The 22,069-nt window shown below is 45.2% G+C and overlaps 1 long non-coding RNA gene across 3 annotated transcripts in view; it reads right to left on the minus strand.

Moving 5' to 3' along the window:
* Positions 1-22,069, minus strand: part of LOC108645164 — a 455,446-nt gene that overhangs the window by 22,340 nt on the left and 411,037 nt on the right. The gene's annotated exons all lie outside the window — the stretch shown is intronic.

Below are 22,069 nucleotides of genomic sequence, written 5' to 3' on the forward strand. Positions count from 1 at the left end.
GGTGCCTGCACTCCCATCCCGTAATCCACCAGCCCGTGCCTCCCCTTCATCTTAAAATATGGTTCATACACAAGAGCACCTTAAGGTGCTTGGTAAAAACTGCATTCCCTTTCCATCCATCCCTCAGACTGCAGGAGCCGGGGTCTGCAGGCTGCCTGGGGCCCAATGGAATGGTGTGTATGCTACCATATTCCCTTGTTTCCCTCACCCTGCTTCCCTTGATTATGGCAAGCAGGGTGAAGGCATTGATTCTGGGAGCAAATCCGATTGCCGTTAAGGAGTCAGGAAGGATTTTCCCTCTAATGAAGCAGATTGGGCTCAAAGCTTCTCAGAGGTTTTTTTTGCCTTCCTCAGAATCAATGAAAAACATAATTTATTATTTGTATTATTAATAAACTGTGATTTTCACAGATGAACCATCAAGCCGTGTGTGTGTCTTTATTCTGGGTATTGGGCTCATTTGGAAGGGGAAACACATAGAGGGGGAGAGACTGTGAGAATAGAACAAATCAGCAAAGTAGAGGCACTGAAAAGTTAAAGAAGAAAGAAAGAGAAATGTACACATGTTGCTGCTTTATAAGAAACCCTGCTTTCCACTGTATGTGTCAGTCTGATCCTTACACCCCCAGCACTTCAGTACCTGTGAGTGACACACACCAGTCCTCAGCGGGTATGGCTGCTCCACCAAGCATTCTCACACCGGGCTAACGGGCTGAGCTTCTGTTAATAATGGCCATTCTTGGCATCCTCCCATCATTCCCCATCATGGCATTCAGCCCTGAGACCAAATCACTGAAGGGTAAAATGCACAACACAATATTCATTGGGCAGATAATAAAGGTGCCTGTGGGTAACAAAACCTGCTCCTGTAGGGTTACTAATGCAGCCATATTCCCTGGATACACAGAATATTGCCAGGTGAGCAGTAAAGCACAGAACCCACCCATTCCCTTTTCAAAATATATGGATCCCTAGTCCTGCCAGTGCCATCTGAACCAGGTGCAAGTGAATGAGGCACCGGGAAGCAGCAGCGGGCAGAACCCCTGTGGCACCGCGCCGTATACAAGAGCAGAATAAAGACTTCCTAGGATTGCTGGAAACAAACACCAGCATGGCGTAACATCAACATCCCCTAAAGCTTTAAGCTACTGCCAGATGGGACTTATTACCCGCTGTGTGTGGCACCCAGGCCCATGCCAGCGGATTGGCTGATTACTTTGGCCTGCGTTTATTATAACACCGGCTGAGAATCAGCCCCGCCTGGCAAATAGCTTCAATGGACAGCGATACAACCCAAACCCAACTCTTTCACTTTAATGTGCCAGCGTTGCCCCCCTGTCCCATCTCTGCCCCAAACTGACACACAATTCTGTTACCTTACTAACTCAGTTTTATAGAAGAGTAACACAATTACTGCTAGAAGTAAAGCTACAGAGGAGAAAGGGTTAATACTGTGCCCCGCATGTGTATCCCAGTTTGTTACATGCTATTATTCCCATCATTTAGTTATGAAAATAGCCCCAGTAATGTACAGAGGGGTAACAGCCCAGAGTGGGATCCGCTCTCTGCTTGCCAATAGCGTGCCAGGGAATCCGCACCACTGCCAGATATTTGCAGCAATGGAAACGATATTAAACCCCAATGCTGCTCATATTCAGACAAATCGCCGGTGCTGCTACCTATGGGATTCCCATTACTAGCCGGGCAGAGCAGTTTATATACGGCAGTACAAGCAGACAAACAAGTGCCCGTGCCCTGGGCCGAGCATAGATGGAGCACACAACTAGCAGCGTGTTTTGGGGAGACCTGCACCTTTTTCAAGCATCCTGGCAACACTAAAATAAAGTCTAAGCAAGCAGCATTCACTTGCTCTGTGTGTGCTCCTTCCCATTAATACTATGTACTATGTATATAAAACATTGCCTTAAGGTGGATGCAGGGTACTGGGAGTTGTAGCACCAAAGCCACTGGAGCTGCAGGACCATTCATGCGAGTTCCCCCAAGCACAGAAAGTTCCTGCACAGCAGCAGCGGAAGGTAACATAGGTTCAGCAGAACAAGATGGCGTCAGTAGGGCAAGATGTTACCAACCTGCGTACCCACCCCATGTACAGCTTTGTTTGGGTAGCGCCATTGTACCCTGTGCAGGAGCTGAAGTCAGGGTTTGACTGTACTATTAATATTTCTCTCCTATTCATTTTCCTTTCTCTCTTTCAAACCAAAATTGGGTTGCTAGGGAAAACTGGACCTAGCAACTAGCTGTCTGTTGAAACGCCAAGACGCTCAGCTGAACAAAAAGCTAAATAATAGGAAAGCTAGAAAATAAAGACTAACTGCAAACTGTTTTGGAATATAACTTTGTACATCACACTTAATGCTAATTTAAAGGTCAACTTCCCCCTTAATAACAGTGGAACAAATCTACAAGCGAAACCAAGAATGCCGCAGGGGTCATTTATAAGCGGAAGTGCGGCATACAAAGTGCCATTTTAAGTAACCATGTTGTATTTTAGCCCAAACTCAGCATTTTTACCCCCCTACAATTCCACATGAGCCGGAGAGATGGTGATGTGCCTGACACAACTGCGGCCCAATGGCGCCACCATCTGGAGAAAGCAGGTATGCGCTCAAACTGAGGTGCAAGTTCCGCAAACGTGCCGGGCTAAAGGGAAGTGCTGGGCAGTTTGGTGCCGGTATGTACAGCATTACATAAGGGTATAGTAAAGTGACAAAAATATCCCCAACTTTACCGAAGAAAGCCAAATATTTTTGGACACTACACATAAGGGTGAATCTGAACGGGGTAACCATGTCTCTCTACTCCAAACTACTAAGTTGCAAAACTCTTCGTAAATTAGCGTTTTGATGCAGCACCTAAACATCACCTTACAGCTTACATTTTACATAATTTCTCCTTAAAAATGAATGGCAGCGCCACAGGACCCCGAACAGTTTAATGCCTAATGTGCTTAGGATTACAACTATACTCACTATCCCACAGTTACACTCTGTACCCCTGATACCATCTTGCCTTACTATACTCACTATCCCACAGTTACACTCTGTACCCCTGATACCATCTTGCCTTATTATACTCACTATCCCACAGTTACGCTCTGTACCCGATACCATCTTGCCTTACTATACTCACTATCCCACAGTTACACTCTGTACCCCTGATACCATCTTGCCTTATTATACTCACTATCCCAGTTACACTCTGTACCCCTGATACCATCTTGCCTTACTATACTCACTATCCCACAGTTACACTCTGTACCCCTGATACCATCTTGCCTTACTATACTCACTATCCCACAGTTATACTCTGTACCCCTGATACCATCTTGCCTTACTATACTCACTATCCCACACTTACACTCTGTACCCCTGATACCATCTTGCCTTACTATACTCACTATCCCACAGTTATACTATGTAACCCTGACATCATCTTGTCTTACTATACTTAAGAGGTCATATGACTTAATTGGTACCTAATGTGGTTAATATGTACCTAATGGGGCTATAAAACATACAGGGAGCCATAGATACAGAAATGAGGGCAACCAACCTACTATATAAGTATCTACTGTACTGTAATGATTGGAAGGAAGTAGAATATTGCTTTGCTCCAAAGGCCACAATGCAACAGCATGGCTAAAGTCCCTTCAGCAGCTCCGTATTATAATTATTCTTATTCTCTATAGCCGAACAGTCCCTCACTCTGCTGTGCTGTAACTATGCTAACTGTTCAGCAATAGCGACTAAGGATAATGAGAATACGGAGCTGCTGAAGCACAGATGGGTCAGTGAGCTCTAAAGAGAAATATGTGAGCCATAATGCGTCCCGCTCCCACTTTAATATGCCTTTCCCAGTGCCCCCTGTTTCTCACCCCAATGGGCTATGTGCCCAAAACCCCATAGCCAGTTTATCTGCAGTGCCAACATCATGTATAATGCCCACAGGGAACATAGTCAGTATATATGCAGTGCCAACATTATGTATAATGCCCACAGAGCACACAGCCAGTATATATGCAGCGCCAACATCATGTATAATGCCCACAGGGCACACAGCCAGTATATATGCCGTGCTAACATCATGTATAATGCCCACAGGGCACACAGCCAGTATATATGCAGTGCCAACATTATGTATAATGCCCACAGAGCACACAGCCAGTATATATGCAGCGCCAACATCATGTATAATGCCCACAGGGCACACAGCCAGTATATATGCCGTGCTAACATCATGTATAATGCCCACAGGGCACACAGCCAGTATATATGCAGTGCCAACATCATGTATAATGCCCACAGGGCACACAGCCAGTATACATGCAGTGCCAACATTATGTATAATGCCCACAGAGCACACAGCCAGTATATATGCAGCGCCAACATCATGTATAATGCCCACAGGGCACACAGCCAGTATATATGCCGTGCTAACATCATGTATAATGCCCACAGGGCACACAGCCAGTATATATGCAGTGCCAACATCATGTATAATGCCAACAGGGAACACAGACAGTATATATAAAGAGCCAACATCATGTATAATGCCCACAGGGCACACAGTTAGTATATATGCAAAGCCAACACCATCTAAAATGCCCACAGGGCACACAGCCAGTATATATGCAGTGCCAACATCATATATAATGCCCACAGGGCACACAGCCAGTATATATGCAGTGCCAACATCATATATAATGCCCACAGGGCACACAGCCGGTATATATGCAGTGCCAACATAATCTATAATGCCCACAGGGCACACAGCCGGTATATATGCAGTGCCAACATCATCTATAATGCCCACAGGGAACACAGCCAGTATATATGCAGTGCCAACATCATATATAATGCCCACAGGGCACACAGCCAGTATATATGCAGTGCCAACATCATATATAATGCCCACAGGGCACACAGCCAGTATATATCAAGAGCCAACATCATGTATAATGCCCACAGGGCACACAGTTAGTATATATGCAGTGCCAATACCATCTATAATGCCCACAGGGCACACAGCCAGTATATATGCAGTGCCAACATCATTTATAATGCCCACAGAGAACACAGCCAGTATATATGAAGAGCCAACATCATGTATAATGCCCACAAGGCACACAGTCAGTATATATACAGTGCTAACATCATGTATAATGCCCACAGGGCACACAGCCAGTATATATGCAGTGCCAACATCATATATAATGCCCACAGGGCACACAGTTAGTATATATGCAGTGCCAATACCATCTATAATGCCCACAGGGCACACAACCAGTATATATGCAGTGCCAACATCATGTATAATGCCCACAGGCTACACAGCCAGTATATATGCAGTGCCAACATCATATATAATGCCCACAGGGCACACAGCCAGTATATATGTAGAGCCAACATCATGTATAATGCCCACAAGGAACACAGTCAGTATATATGCAGTGCCAACACCATCTATAATGCCCACAGGGCACACAGCCAGTATATATGCAGTGCCAACATCATGTATAATGCCCACAGGGCACACAGTTAGTATATATGCAGTGGCAATACCATCTATAATGCCCACAGGGCACACAACCAGTATATATGCAGTGCCAACATTATGTATAATGCCCACAGGGCACACAGCCAGTATATATGCAGTGCCACCATCATATATAATGCCCACAGGGCACACAGGCGGTATATATGCAGTGCCAACATCATCTATAATGCCCACAGGACACATAGCCAGTATATATGCAGTGACAACATCATGTATAATGCCCACAGGGCACACAGCCAGTATATATGCAGTGCCAACATCATGTATAATGCCCACAGGGCACACAGCCAGTATATATGCAGCGCCAACATCATGTATAATGCCCACAGGGCACACAGCCAGTATATATGCAGCACCAACATCATGTATAATGCCCACAGGGAACACAGCCAGTATATATGAAGAGCCAACATCATGTATAATGCCCACAGGGCACACAGCCAGTATATATGTAGTGCCAACATCATGTATAATGCCCACAGGGCAACAACCAGTATATATGCAGTGCCAACATCATATATAATGCCCACAGGGCACACAGGCGGTATATATGCAGTGCCAACATCATGTATAATGCACACAGGGCACACAGCCAGTATATATGTAGTGCCAACATCATGTATAATGCCCACAGGGCACACAACCAGTATATATGCAGTGCCAACATCATATATAATGCCCAAAGGGCACACAGCCAGTATATATGCAGTGCCAACATCATATATAATGCCCACAGGGAACACAGCCAGTATATATGAAGAGCCAACATCATGTATAATGCCCACAGGGCACACAGCCAGTATATCTGTAGTGCCAACATCATGTATAATGCCCACAGGGCACACAGCCGGTATATATGCAGTGCCAACATCATATATAATGCCCACAGGGCACACAGCTGGTATATATGCAGTGCCAACATCATCTATAATGCCCACAGGGCACACAGCCGGTATATATGCAGTGCCAACATCATCTATAATGCCCACAGGGCACAAAGCCGGTATATATGCAGTGCCAACATCATGTATAATGCCCACAAAACACATAGCCAGTATATATGCAGTGCCAACATCATGTATAATGCCCACAGGACACACAGCTGGTATATATGCAGCGCCAACATCATGTATAATGACCACAGGGCACACAGCCAGAGTATATGAAGAGCCAACATCATGTATAATGCCCACAGGGCACACAGTTAGTATATATGCAGTGCCAATACCATCTATAATGCCCACAGGGCACACAGCCAGTATATATGCAGTGCCAACATAATTATAATGCCCACAGGGAACACAGCCAGTATATATGAAGAGCCAACATCATGTATAATGCCCACAAGGGCACACAGCCAGTATATATGTAGCGCCAACATCATGTATAATGCCCACAGGGCACACAACCAGTATATATGCAGTGCCAACATCATATATAATGCCCACAGGGCACACAGCGTATATATGTAGTGCCAACATCATGTATAATGCCCACAGGGCACACAACCAGTATATATGCAGTGCCAACATCATATATAATGCCCACAGGGCACACAGGCGGTATATATGCAGTGCCAACATTATATATAATGCCCACAGGGCACACAGCCAGTATATATGCAGTGCTAACATCATGTATAATGCCCACAGGGCACACAGCCAGTATATATGCAGCGCCAACATAATGTATAAGCCCACAGGGCACAAAGCTGGTATATATGCTAAAATCTGGTGGACATCTACAATGGAAAAATTGACCGCACTCATCCACCACAAAATGGACATATATGAAAAAATATGGACACCCTGGACCGAAAACCAAAACAATCGACCAACTAACCATATCTAAAAACGGACAATGCCAAGGGAAAATCCCAGACGCTACCTAAATAAAAGGAAAAAAAGAGAAAAGAAAAAAGACCACCCAGATGAAAACGGCAAGGCGAGAGTCCAACCACCCCCCTTTACCTCTAACCCTCTATCCAACCCCTATTCTACTTTCTTTAACCCCCATTGTTCCACATATTTTGTATGCATCCTACTTTGTTGTAAAACAACTAATAAAAACAAAGTTTAAAAAAAAAAAAAAAAAAGCCACTTTGGGTAAAGTTTTGTAAAATGGCCCCCCCTGGACCTGCTCCAGAAAATCCACTATTTTTCAACTGCCCCAATCGGTGATCGGGGTACACAGACTATTGCATGTGTCAGTTGGATCTCCCCCTCTGCTCTACATTTTGCAGCAAGTAGTCTGTAGGAACCTGAGCCCCTTCTCCCAAGGATTCTCCCTTCGTAAAGGATTCGGCCCAATACCGAACCCAATCCTAATTAGCATATGCTAATTAGGGTTTGGAAGGGTTAAATCTCAAAAAAATTTCAGCTTCCGTGTTTACATGTAAAAAAGCCACATGATTTTTCGGATTCGCATTTGGTCCGGCCAGGAACGTGGATTCGGCTGAATCTAAATCCTGCTGAAAAAGGCAGAATCTTGGTTGAATACTGAATCCTAGATTCGGTGCATCCCTAGAAAATACTGCCCTGATGGAAGGTGCCCAACACATGGGTATCATCTAGCATTTTAACCTTTTTGTGTTCTTACTGACATTCTATTCTAAACATTTACTAGATGTATGTGGGCAACAGAAAGAGTAGAGCCGTACCAATTTAGCAAGAAGTCTCACAATCTGAGAAGCACTGAGCCTTCCTAATATTACCTAAGGGATATACAATCTGAGCTGTAATTAGCATCGTTGTATGCCCATTAAACTGCTCCCAGATGTCTCTTTCTTGGAAATAATCCTTTGCCTAAATGGCTTACATGATCAATACCTCCCCCACCGATCAGATAATCCTGGTGCTGGATTTTGTTCCCAAATCTCTACAGATTTCCGTGCGTCATATGATTTGTCAGGAATCTATATTTGCCCAGGCAGCAAACACAGCAATATCGCTCACCTTTTTTAGCTGAGGAAGAACGCCTAACGGGCAAAACAGAGCCAGGCACCCCGCCGAGCTTTAGGCCTCCATTGCCTGCTGTAATCTGCTTCTTCTTGTGCTTGTGCCGTTTTAGCTGGTGTGCAGCCAGGGCTAGGGCGACCGTACCAAGAGCCGTGCCAAAAAGGACCTTTCGAAGACCAGAAGACAGCCTGAGTTGCAAGAATGTGGACTGCAAAGACAAACAATATATAGATTCATTATAATAACCAGCTATGGATTTTGGAAAATAATAAATGTGTCTTGTGACTTTGTGGCAAGCAAGACAAGGGTACTTCAAGGTCAAAGCTCCTAATGCCTTCCCACCCCAAGCATTCAGAAAAGTACGCATTACGTAAATGTGTGTGTATATATATATATATTCATGTAAATGCAGCCACTTGCTTTGACCTCTGCAGTTTCCAGGAGATGGGGTGCAGTGACAAAACTAAGGATGCACAAAACCACTACAATACCATATTGATCACTAGTGGCTCAACGGTTAGTATATTGCCTTGTAGTGCTGGGGGTTTGATTTTAACCTGGGCAATAACTGCAAGAAGTTATATAATCTCTCTTCATTCCTAAACTGGCAATCTGTGGGTTCTGGCAAATGCCAGAGGGGCTTCTGTAAGATGCCATAGACTGTCACTATTTATTGGGCCCGTGGGGCTGTTTTTATTTTGAATCCCAATCCAGACCTGTCTCTGTGTGTTTCCTCAGGGCACTCTGCTTTCCTCCCACACCCCCAAAATATACTGGATGGCTAAATGGCCCTTGATAAAACTGACCCTAATATAATAAGGACTTTATAACTAGGGCAATGGTTGGCAAACTGTGGGTCTTGAGCCACAAGCGGCTCTTTAGCCCCTTGAATTTGGCTCTTCCAGGTGCGGGTTCGCACATACAGCCATATATTTATTTAGCCCCCACTTTCTACCCCGTGTACCTGTACCAGCATTACTGTGTAGCCATATATTTATTTAGCCCCTACTTTCTACCCCGTGTACCTGTACCAGCATTAGTGCGTAGCCATATATTTATTTAGCCCCCACTTTCTGCCCCGTGTACCTGTGCCGGCATCCAGCATTAGTGTGTAGCCATATATTTATTTAGCCCCTACTTTCAATCCCGTGTACCTGTGCCAGCATCCAGCATTAGTGTGTAGCCATATATTTATTTAGCCCCTACTTTCAATCCCGTGTACCTGTGCCGGCATCCAGCATTAGTGTGTTGCCATATATTTATTTAGCCCCTACTTTCAATCCCGTGTACCTGTGCCAGCATCAAGCATTAGTGTGTAGCCATATATTTATTTAGCCCCTACTTTCAATCCCGTGTACCTGTGCCAGCATCCAGCATTAGTGTGTAGCCATATATTTATTTAGCCCCCACTTTAGATCCCGTGTACCTGTGCCAGCATCCAGCATTAGTGTGTAGCCATATATTTATTTAGCCCCCACTTTCTGCCCCGTTGTACCTGTGCCCAGCATCCAGCATTAGGGGTGTAGCCAATAGTATTTATTTAGCCCCCAACTTTCTGCCTCCGATATACCTGTGCCAGCATCCAAGCAATTAGTGTGTAGCCATATATTTATTTAGCCCCACTTTCCATGCCCCGTGTACCTGTTGCCAGCATCCAGCATTAGTGTGTAGCCATAGTTATTTATTTAGCCCCCACTTTCTATCCCCGTATACCTGTGCCAGCATCAAAGCATTAGTGTGTAGCCATAATTTATTTAGCCCCACTTTCCGTCCTGCCCCCGTTGTGTGTATTTATTAGCCCCCTTCCCGTGTCCTGTGCCAGTATCCAGCATTAGTGTGTAAGCCATATATTTTATTTAGCCCCCACCTTCTGCCCCTGTAACCTGTGCCAGCATCCAGCATTAGTGTGTAGCCATATATTTATTTAGCCCCCACTTTCATCCCGTGTACCTGTGCCAGCATCCAGCATTAGTGTGTAGCCATATATTTATTTAGCCCCCACTTTCATCCCGTGTACCTGTGCCAGCATCCAGCATTAGTGTGTAGCCATATATTTATTTAGCCCCCACTTTCTGCCCGTGTACCTGTGCCAGCATCCAGCATTAGTGTGTAGCCATATATTTATTTAGCCCCCACTTTCTGCCCCGTGTACCTGTGCCAGCATCCAGCATTAGTGTGTAGCCATATATTTATTTAGCCCCCACTTTCTGCCCGTGTACCTGTGCCAGCATCCAGCATTAGTGTGTAGCCATATATTTATTTAGCCCCCACTTTCTGCCCCGTGTACCTGTGCCAGCATCCAGCATTAGTGTGTAGCCATATATTTATTTAGCCCCCACTTTCTGCCCCGTGTACCTGTGCCAGCATCCAGCATTAGTGTGTAGCCATATATTTATTTAGCCCCCACTTTCTGCCCCGTGTACCTGTGCCAGCATCCAGCATTAGTGTGTAGCCATATATTTATTTAGCCCCCACTTTCTGCCCCGTGTACCTGTGCCAGCATCCAGCATTAGTGTGTAGCCATATATTTATTTAGCCCCCACTTTCTGCCCGTGTACCTGTGCCAGCATCCAGCATTAGTGTGTAGCCATATATTTATTTAGCCCCCACTTTCTGCCCCGTGTACCTGTGCCAGCATCCAGCATTAGTGTGTAGCCATATATTTATTTAGCCCCCACTTTCTGCCCCGTGTACCTGTGCCAGCATCCAGCATTAGTGTGTAGCCATATATTTATTTAGCCCCCACTTTCTGCCCCGTGTACCTGTGCCAGCATCCAGCATTAGTGTGTAGCCATATATTTATTTAGCCCCCACTTTCTGCCCCGTGTACCTGTGCCAGCATCCAGCATTAGTGTGTAGCCATATATTTATTTAGCCCCCACTTTCTGCCCGTGTACCTGTGCCAGCATCCAGCATTAGTGTGTAGCCATATATTTATTTAGCCCCCACTGTTCTGCCCCGTGTACCTGGCCAGCATCCAGCAGTTAGTGTGTAGCCATATATTGTATTAGCCCCCACTGTCTGCTCCGTGTAACCTGTTCCAGCGGCAAGCATAGGTGTAGCCATATATTATTAGGCCCCCACTTTCTGCCCCGTGTACCTGTGCCAGCATCCAGCGATTAGTGTGTAGCCATATATTTATTAGCCCCCACTTTTCTGCCCTGTGTACAACTGTGCCAGCATCAAGCATTAGGGTGTAGCTCATTGATGTTATTTAGCCCCCACTTTCTGCCCCGTGTACCTGTGCCAGGCATCCAGCATTAGTGTGTAGCCATATATTTATTTAGCCCCCACTTTCATCGCGTGTACCTGTGCCGAGCATCCAGCATAGTGTGTAGCCATTATTGTATTAAGCCCCCACTTTCTGTCCCGTGTTACCTGTGCCACGCATCCAGCAATAGTGTGTAGCCGATATATTTATTTAGCCCCCCACTTGTACTGCCCCGTGTACCTGTGCCAGCATCCAGCATTAGTGTGTAGCCATATATTTATTTAGCCCCCACTTTCTATCCCGTGTAACCTGTGCCAGCATCCAGCATTAGTGTGTAGCCATATATTTATTTAGCCCCCACTTTCTCCCGTGTACCTGTGCCAGCATCCAGCATTAGTGTGTAGCCATATATTTATTTAGCCCCCACTTTCTGCCCCGTGTACCTGTGCCAGCATCCAGCATTAGTGTGTAGCCATATATTTATTTAGCCCCCACTTTCTGCCCCGTGTACCTGTGCCAGCATCCAGCATTAGTGTGTAGCCATATATTTATTAGCCCCCACTTTCTGCCCCGTGTACCTGTGCCAGCATCCAGCATTAGTGTGTAGCCATATATTTATTTAGCCCCCACTTTCTGCCCCGTGTACCTGTGCCAGCATCCAGCATTAGTGTGTAGCCATATATTTATTTAGCCCCCACTTTCTGTCCCGTGTACCTGTGCCAGCATCCAGCATTAGTGTGTAGCCATATATTTATTTAGCCCCCACTTTCTGCCCCGTATACCTGTGCCAGCATCAAGCATTAGTGTGTAGCCATATATTTATTTAGCCCCCACTTTCTGCCCCGTGTACCTGTGCCAGCATCCAGCATTAGTGTGAGCTATCCCACAGTTAAACTCTGTACCCCTGATACCATCTTGCCTTACAACTCACTATTCTACAGTTATACTCTATAGGCCTGATACCATCTTGCCTTACTATACTCACTATCCCACAGTTTACAGAATAGTTTCCATATCCATAGTTTACAGTAATTTGGATTTACTAAATACACATTTGTGAGTCTGGTGCCAAACAGATCCACATTCTGGGCCAAATAGGGCTGATCTGACCATTGAGCCTTTCATTGGAACCAGATACTGGAGGAAGAACAAGACCTTCCTCTTGTGCCACCATCTTACCTTAGGGCAGTGCTTGTCAGAAGTTTCATTTCAACTAACTAAAAGGCAAAAGGTAAGATCCGCCCAGATCCACCTTCTCTCCTATCAACCGCAATTCCACCAGCGGTGCCTGCACTCCCATCCACCGTAATTCCACCAGCGGTGCCTGCACTCCCATCCACCGTAATTCCACCAGCGGTGCCTGCACTCCCATCCACCGTAATTCCACCAGCGGTGCCTGCACTCCCATCCACCGTAATTCCACCAGCGGTGCTCCCCCTTTCATCTAAAATATGGTTCATACACAAGAGATCCTTAAGGTGCTTGGTAAAAACTGCATTCCCTTTCCATCCATCCCTCAGACTGCAGGAGCCGGGGTCTGCAGGCTGCCTGGGGCCCAATGGAATGGTGTGTATGCTACCATATTCCCTTGTTTCCCTCACCCTACTTCCCTTGATTATGGCAAGCAGGGTGAAGGCATTGATTCTGGGAGCAAATCCGATTGCCGTTAAGGAGTCAGGAAGGAATTTTTCCCTCTAATGAAGCAGATTGGCTCAAAGCTTCTCAGAGGTTTTTTTTGCCTTCCTCAGAATCAATGAAAAACACAATTTATTATTTGTATTATTAATAAAACTGATTTTCACAGATGGGTATCTGGGTATTGGGCAGTTTATATACGGCAGTACAAGCAGACAAACAAGTGCCCGTGCCCTGGGCCGAGCATAGATGGAGCACACAACTAGCAGCTTCATTCTAATTATACTATATTGTAGTTTGGGGCGTGTTTTGGGGAGACCTGCACCTTTTTCAAGCATCCTGGCAACACTAAAATAAAGTCTAAGCAAGCAGCATTCACTTGCTCTGTGTGTGCTCCTTCCCATTAATACTATGTACTATGTATATAAAACATTGCCTTAAGGTGGATGCAGGGTACTGGGAGTTGTAGCACCAAAGCCACTGGAGCTGCAGGACCATTCATGCGAGTTCCCCCAAGCACAGAAAGTTCCTGCACAGCAGCAGCGGAAGGTAACATAGGTTCAGCAGAACAAGATGGCGTCAGTAGGGCAAGATGTTACCAACCTGTGTACCCACCCCATGTACAGCTTTATTTGGGTAGCGCCATTGTACCCTGTGGAGAAGCTGAACTAAGGGTTTTACTGTACTACTAATATTTCTCTCCTATTCATTTTCCTTTCTCTCGTTCAAACCAAAATTGGGTTGCTAGGGAAAACTGGGCCTAGCAACTAGCTATCTGTTGAAACTCCAAGACGCTCAGCTGAACAAAAAGCTAAATAATAAGAAAGCTAGAAAATAAAGACTAACTGCAAACTGTTTTGGAATATCCCTGTGTACATCACACTTAATGCTAATTTAAAGGTCAACTTCCCCCTTAATAACAGTGGAACAAATCTACAAGCGAAACCAAGAATGCCGCAGGGGTCATTTATAAGCAGAAGTGCGGCATACAATGTGCCATTTTAGGCTATTTTACGTAACCATGTTGTATTTTAGCTCAAACACCGCATTTTTACCCCCCTACAATTCCACATGAGCCGGAGACACAACTTCGGCCCAATGGCGCCACCATCTGGAGAAAGCAGGTATGCGCTCAAACTGAGGTGCAAGTCCCGCTAACGTGCCGGGCTAAAGGGAAGTGCTGTGCCCCTACAGGGTACGGTACCACTGGAACCAGGAGCCAATACTTATAGCTGATAGGAACGTGTCACTATTACTTTTATCAGTGTGAATCCCCTAAATATGAATGCCAGGGCGCTACTGGGCAGTTTGGTGCCGGTATGTACAGCATTACATAAGGGTCCGGCCTACAGAGACTCCATCACAATAGCGCATACAATTTATCCCATAGGTCACTTTAGCTACTGCAAAATCAATGCACTTACTGCATTTTATGTAGAGTAAAGTTACAAAAATATCCCCAAGTTTACCCAAGAAAGCCATGTATTTTTGGACAGTACACGTTAGGGTGAATCTGAACGGGGTAACCATGTCTCTCAACTCCAAACTACTAAGTTGCAAAACTTTCTGTAAATTAGCGTTTTGAAGCAGCACCTAAACATCACGTTACAGCTTACATTTTACATCATTGCTCCTTAAAAATGAATGGCAGCGCCACGGGACCCCGAACAGTTTAATGCCTAATGTGCTTAGGATTACAACTATACTCACTATCCCACAGTTACACTCTGTACCCCCTGATACCATCTTGCCTTACTATACTCACTATCCCACAGTTACAACTCTGTACCCCTGATACCATCTTGCCTTACTATACTCACTATCCACAGTTACACTCTGTACCCCTGATACCATCTTGCCTTACTATACTCACTATCCACAGTTACACTCTGTACCCTGATACCATCTTGCCTTACTATACTCACTATCCCACACTTACACTCTGTACCCCCTGATACCATCTTGCCTTACTATACTCACTATCCCACAGTTACACTCTGTACCCTGAATCCATCTTGTCTTACTATACTCACTATCCCACACTTACACTCTGTACCCCTAATACCATCTTGCCTTACTATACTCACTATCCCACACTTACACTCTGTACCCCTGATACCATCTTGCCTTACTATACTCACTATCCCACACTTACACTCTGTACCCCTGATACCATCTTGCCTTACTATACTCACTATCCCACAGTTACACTCTGTACCCTGATACCATCTTGCCTTACTATACTCACTATCCACAGTTATACTCTGTACCCCTGATACCATCTTGACCTTACTATACTCACTATCCCACACTTACACTCTGTACCCCTGATACCATCTTGCCTTACTATACTCACTATCCCACACTTACACTCTGTACCCCTGATACCATCTTGCCTTACTATACTCACTATCCCAGTTACACTCTATACCCCTGATACCATCTTGCCTTACTATACTCACTATCCCAGTTACACTCTATACCCTGATACCATCTTGCCTTACTATACTCACTATCCGTACCCCTGATACCATCTTGCTTACTATACTCACTATCCCACAGTTACACTCTGTACCCCTGATACCATCTTGCCTTACTATACTCACTATCCCACAGTTACACTCTGTACCCCTGATACCATCTTGCCTTACTATACTCACTATCCCACAATTACACTCTGTACCCTGATACCATCTTGCCTTACTATACTCACTATCCCACAGTTACACTCTGTACCCCTGATACCATCTTGCCTTACTATACTCACTATCCCACAGTTACACTCTGTACCCCTGATACCATCTTGCCTTACTATACTCACTATCCCACAGTTACATTCAGTACCCCTGATACCATCTTGCCTTACTATACTCACTATCCCACAGTTATACTCTGTACCCCTGATACCATCTTGCCTTACTATACTCACTATCCCACAGTTATACTCTGTACCCCTGATACCATCTTGCCTTACTATACTCACTATCCCACAGTTACACTCAGTACCCCTGATACCATCTTGCCTTACTATACTCACTATCCCACAGTTACACTCTGTACCCTGATACCATCTTGCCTTACTATACTCACTATCCCACAGTTACACTCTGTACCCCTGATACCATCTTGCCTTACTATACTCACTATCCCACAGTTACACTCTGTACCCCTGATACCATCTTGCTTACTATACTCACTATCCCACAGTTACACTCTGTACCCCTGATACCATCTTGCCTTACTATACTCACTATCCCACAGTTACACTCTGTACCCCTGATACCATCTTGCCTTACTATACTCACTATCCACAGTTACACTCAGTGTACCCCTGATACCATCTTGCCTTACTATACTCACTATCCCACACTTACACTCTGTACCCCGGATACCATCTTGCCTTAATATACTTACTATCCCACAGTTAAACTCTGTACCCCTGATACCATCTTGCCTTACTATACTCACTATCCCACAGTTAAACTCTGTACCCCTGATACCATCTTGCCTTACTATACTCACTATCCCCCAGTTACACTCTGTACCCCTGATACCATCTTGCCTTACTATACTCACTATCCCAGTTACACTCTGTACCCCTGATACCATCTTGCCTTACTATACTCACTATCCAGTTACACTCTGTACCCCTGATACCATCTTGCCTTACTATACTCACTATCCCAGTTACACTCTGTACCCCTGATACCATCTTGCCTTACTATACTCACTATCCCAGTTACACTCTGTACCCCTGATACCATCTTGCCTTACTATACTCACTATCCCACACTTACACTCTGTACCCCTGATACCATCTTGCCTTACTATACTCACTATCCCAGTTACACTCTATACCCCTGATACCATCTTGCCTTACTATACTCACTATCCCACACTTACACTCTGTACCCCTGATACCATCTTGCCTTACTATACTCACTATCCCACAGTTACACTCTGTGCCCCTGATACCATCTTGCCTTACTATACTCACTATCCCACACTTACACTCTATACTCCTGATACCATCTTGCCTTACTATACTCACTATCCCACAGTTACACTCTGTACCCCTGATACCATCTTGCCTTACTATACTCACTGTCCCACAATTACACTCTGTACCACTGATGCCATCTTGCCTTACTATACTCACTATCCCACAGTTACACTCTGTACCCCTGATACCATCTTGCCTTACTATACTCACTGTCCCACAATTACACTCTGTACCACTGATACCATCTTGCCTTACTATACTCACTATCCCAGTTACACTCAGTACCCCTGATACCATCTTGCCTTACTATACTCACTATCCCACAGTTACACTCTGTGCCCCTGATACCATCTTGCCTTACTATACTCACTATCCCACAGTTACACTCTGTACCCCTGATACCATCTTGCCTTACTATACTCACTATCCCACAGTTACACTCTGTACCCCTGATACCATCTTGCCTTACTATACTCACTATCCCACAGTTACACTCTGTACCCCTGATACCATCTTGCCTTACTATACTCACTATCCCACAGTTACACTCTGTACCCCTGATACCATCTTGCCTTACTATACTCACTATCCCACAGTTACACTCTGTACCCCTGATACCATCTTGCCTTACTATACTCACTATCCCACAGTTACACTCTGTACCCGATACCATCTTGCCTTACTATACTCACTATCCCACAGTTACACTCTGTACCCCTGATACCATCTTGCCTTACTATACTCACTATCCCACAGTTAAACTCTGTACCCCTGATACCATCTTGCCTTACTATACTCACTATCCCACAGTTAAACTCTGTACCCCTGATACCATCTTGCCTTACTATACTCACTATCCCACAGTTACACTCTGTACCTGTGGGATACACATGCCCTGTGGACATCATGTATAATGCCCACAGTGGACATAGCCAGTATATATGCAGTGCCAACATCATGTGTAATGCCTACAGGGAACACAGACAGTATATATGCAGTGCCAACATCCTGTAAAATTCCCACAGGGCACAAAGACAGTATATATGCAGTGCCAACACCATGTATAATGCCCACAGGGCACACAGCCAGTATATATGCAGTGCCAACAACATGTATAATGCCCACAGGGCACACAGAAAGTATATATGCAGCGCCAACACCATGTATAATGCCCACAGGGCACATAGTCAGTATATATGCAGTGCCAACATCATGTATAATGCCCACAAGGCACACAGACAGTATATATGAAGCGCCAACACCATGTATAATGCCCACAGGGCATACAGACAGTACATATGCAGCGCCAACACCATGTATAATGCCCACAGGGCACATAGTCAGTATATATGCAGTGCCAAGATCATGTATAATGCCCACAGTGCACATAGCCAGTATATATGCAGTGCCAACATCATGTTTAATGCCTACAGGGAACACAGACCGTATATATGCAGTGCCAACATCATGTATAATGCCCACCGGGCACACAGACAGTATATATGCAGTGCCAACACCATGTATAATGCCCACAGGGCACATAGCCAGTATATATGCCACGCCAACATCATGTATAATGCCCACAATGCACACAGCCAGTATATATGCAGTGCCAACATCATGTATAATGCCCACAGGGCACACAGCAAGTATATATGCAGTGCCAACATCATGCATAAGGGAAACAGGGAGTTTAAAGGGTGGGCAGTGGGGATTGAGAGAGAAATTGGTATCAAAAGGTTAATAGTGCCATGTCTGGGGGCAGAGGAAAAGGAGGCTTTGTAAATGTGTAGCAGGAAATGATAAACTATTAATGGGTTAGGGCACCGCCACACAGGGCGTTTTCTTACCCACGATAAACTGAGATACCGCGGGTGAAGAAACGTCCCTAGTTCCCTTCTCACAGGCAATAATGGAAATCGCCAGTGGGGAAAACTACAATGCGCTTCCGCTTTCCTAAGTTGCCTCGCGGGGGATCGCGTGTACGTTTCCCCCCAGTGATTTACATTATTGCCAATGGGAAAGCATTTTCAGGAGAGCAGTCGCCGGCGGTAGCGCAGATGCGGGCGACTAATCTCCTAGTGTGCCATCATCCTTACCAGGGAGTTGGTAGGGGGCAGAGGCAGAGGGGGCTGAAGAGAGACAGCAGGGAGCAAACACACTGCTAAGGGTTAATATAGAGGGATTTCTCTCCATACTCACCCCCTGCAGCTCCTCTCTGATCCTCCTTCTCTCCTGCTCACGGTATGTGCCCCCACCTGTATAGTCTGGCCAGAAATGGGCCCCTACCCTGATGTACCGCTCCATTAACTCCACACATGCTGGTACGATCCTTGGAAAAAGGGGAATAAACATTCCATTAACTCCACACATGCTGGAAAGATCCTCAGAAAATGGACAATAAGAATTCCACTAACTCTGCACATGCCAAAATGTTGTTGGAAATGGGAAATAAATAGTCCATTAACTTCTCACATGCCGGTACGATCCTTGGAAGATGGGGAATAAGCAGTCCATTAACTCCAGAAATGCCTGAAAGACTGGGAAATGGGAAATGGACACTTTGTTAACACCACACAAAATACACTAATTATACACACAGTGAGAAGCAGTGAGAACCATAGCGTCAAACCCATTAAATACAATGATCTCTGAAACCCCAGACCCCTTACCCTTCCAAAAAGCAGGTCTCCTGTAGGCTGCCTTATGTTGTACCTGAAGATCTCAGCATGATAGAGTTCAGAAAGGGGTCAGAAATCTTTTTTTGCCAAATGTTCTGAGTAGCCCCACCTTGTGGTAGGCAGGAGAATAGCACCCAAGCAGGAGAAACCCCTATAGCTCTTATGAGACTTGGGCCCTATTGGCTATTGGTACCGACACACCAATATTACAACTAAAAAAAATATATATTAGTTGGTCCAAGAATAAAAATGGAAATGGTAGAGTGAATTATTTGCAATGTAAAAAGTGTAATTCAGAAATAAAGTACCCCATACCTATCAAGTCGGAATCCTTTTAGTAGTATAAATGAGGTGCCAACTAGTGATGAGCGAATATGTCCTGTTTCACCAAAAATTAGCAAACCGGTAATTCTTGACATGCAGACGTGATGTATTTTTACGCGGGCAACTTTTTTTCCTACAGCACAACTTTTTTGTTGTGCAACTTATTTTTTCTCACTCAAAAAAAACATTTAACCCTTTTACTGTTGTTTGGCAGATAAAGATTCTCTCTGGAGAGGCGCTGCAGAGGGTTTCTAGCGATGACAGCTCCCTGGGCAACGAGCCAGGCGGGCTGTCATGTCGGCTCTGACATTGATCGTCGCACGATCGCATCGCGTCTGCTGCTTGGTTCCGCTTCCTTCTTCCCCCCAGCGCCGGCCCACTGACTTCCTGCACATGGAGGACTAGGACTGTAGCACCGAGGACCAGGCACGCTTCAGGACAGGACACTTACACACACTTACACACATTTACACACACATACAGCACACAATTTAGATATTCAAATACTCTGACTCATACTAATTACGCTGTCATGTGACTTATTTTGTTGTTTCACTGATTTGCACAATTTTTGTTTTATCCCTTTATTAGTGTTCCTGATCTGTTTTTAGCATGGCTTTGCCGTGTTAGGGGGGTTACGGCACATAATACGCTGACAGGGGGCTCTGTGTGCAAAAGCTGGGTTGGCAGGCGAGAAATCCATATGCACAAAAATACAACTGATTTGGAAAGTCCCATGTCTCCTGAACGTGCCAATACCAAATACCAAAAAGAAATGCAACGAACAACAGTGCAAGTGTAAAACTGCAATAAAATCACAAAAATGAAAGACAATTGGGCAAATCAATGAAATAACAAAATGAATTATTTCCCAGCGTGGTTAGTGGTCAGAATACGTGCCTGCCAGGAAAAGCACTAAGGGAAGACCCTCAGGTGCCTATATGGGGAATTAAATAACTTTCTGTTAAATCTGGTGGCAGAACAAAAGGGCAGAACATTTCTCTGCAGGGATCGGCGCAGGCCCAGGACAGCCGGACCCTCGGCACCTGAACCAATTGCTGTGGCTAAGTAATAATACAGCACAATGTAATGTAAAGGGTAAGTTCACCTTCAAAGCAGAACAAAAGCTAGTCCATCTTTAAGTTAACTTTCGTGGGTCATAAAATCTTCTGTTCTCATCAAGTTCTAGAGCAAAACAACACAGGAGCAGGGTCTGGGGGCCTCGGCACAGGAGCGGAAACCACGAGGGAGCGAATTTAAATTCATGTGGGCATAACATCACAGCATTACACATTTAATATTATCCCCCTGTCCAATGGCTGTGCCTGTAATTCTGGTAACATCAAAGCTTTTTGTACCCTCATACAGTAGCGCCTCGGCCACACACCTCCTGCACAATGTCCAATTGCACTGCCCCGCCATGTACAGCTTTGTCTGCGTAGCGCGTTGTGACATTGTGCAGGAGTTGCGCGGCGTAGGCAGAACTGTATGAATTGCAGCACCAACTAAATCGGAAGGTACAAAAAGCTTTAATATCAGCAGAGTTGTGCAGCCGTTGGGCAGGGGGATACATCTCATTGGGTAACGCTGTGCTGATGTCCCTGCGTATTTACACTCGCTCCCTCCAGGTTTCAGTTTGGGGATTTTGGTGGTGTGTACTGGGCTCTCCTGAATAGCTGCG

This window comes from Xenopus tropicalis, chromosome 8 (genome assembly GCF_000004195.4).
Source record: "Xenopus tropicalis strain Nigerian chromosome 8, UCB_Xtro_10.0, whole genome shotgun sequence".
Lineage (NCBI taxonomy): Eukaryota > Metazoa > Chordata > Amphibia > Anura > Pipidae > Xenopus > Xenopus tropicalis.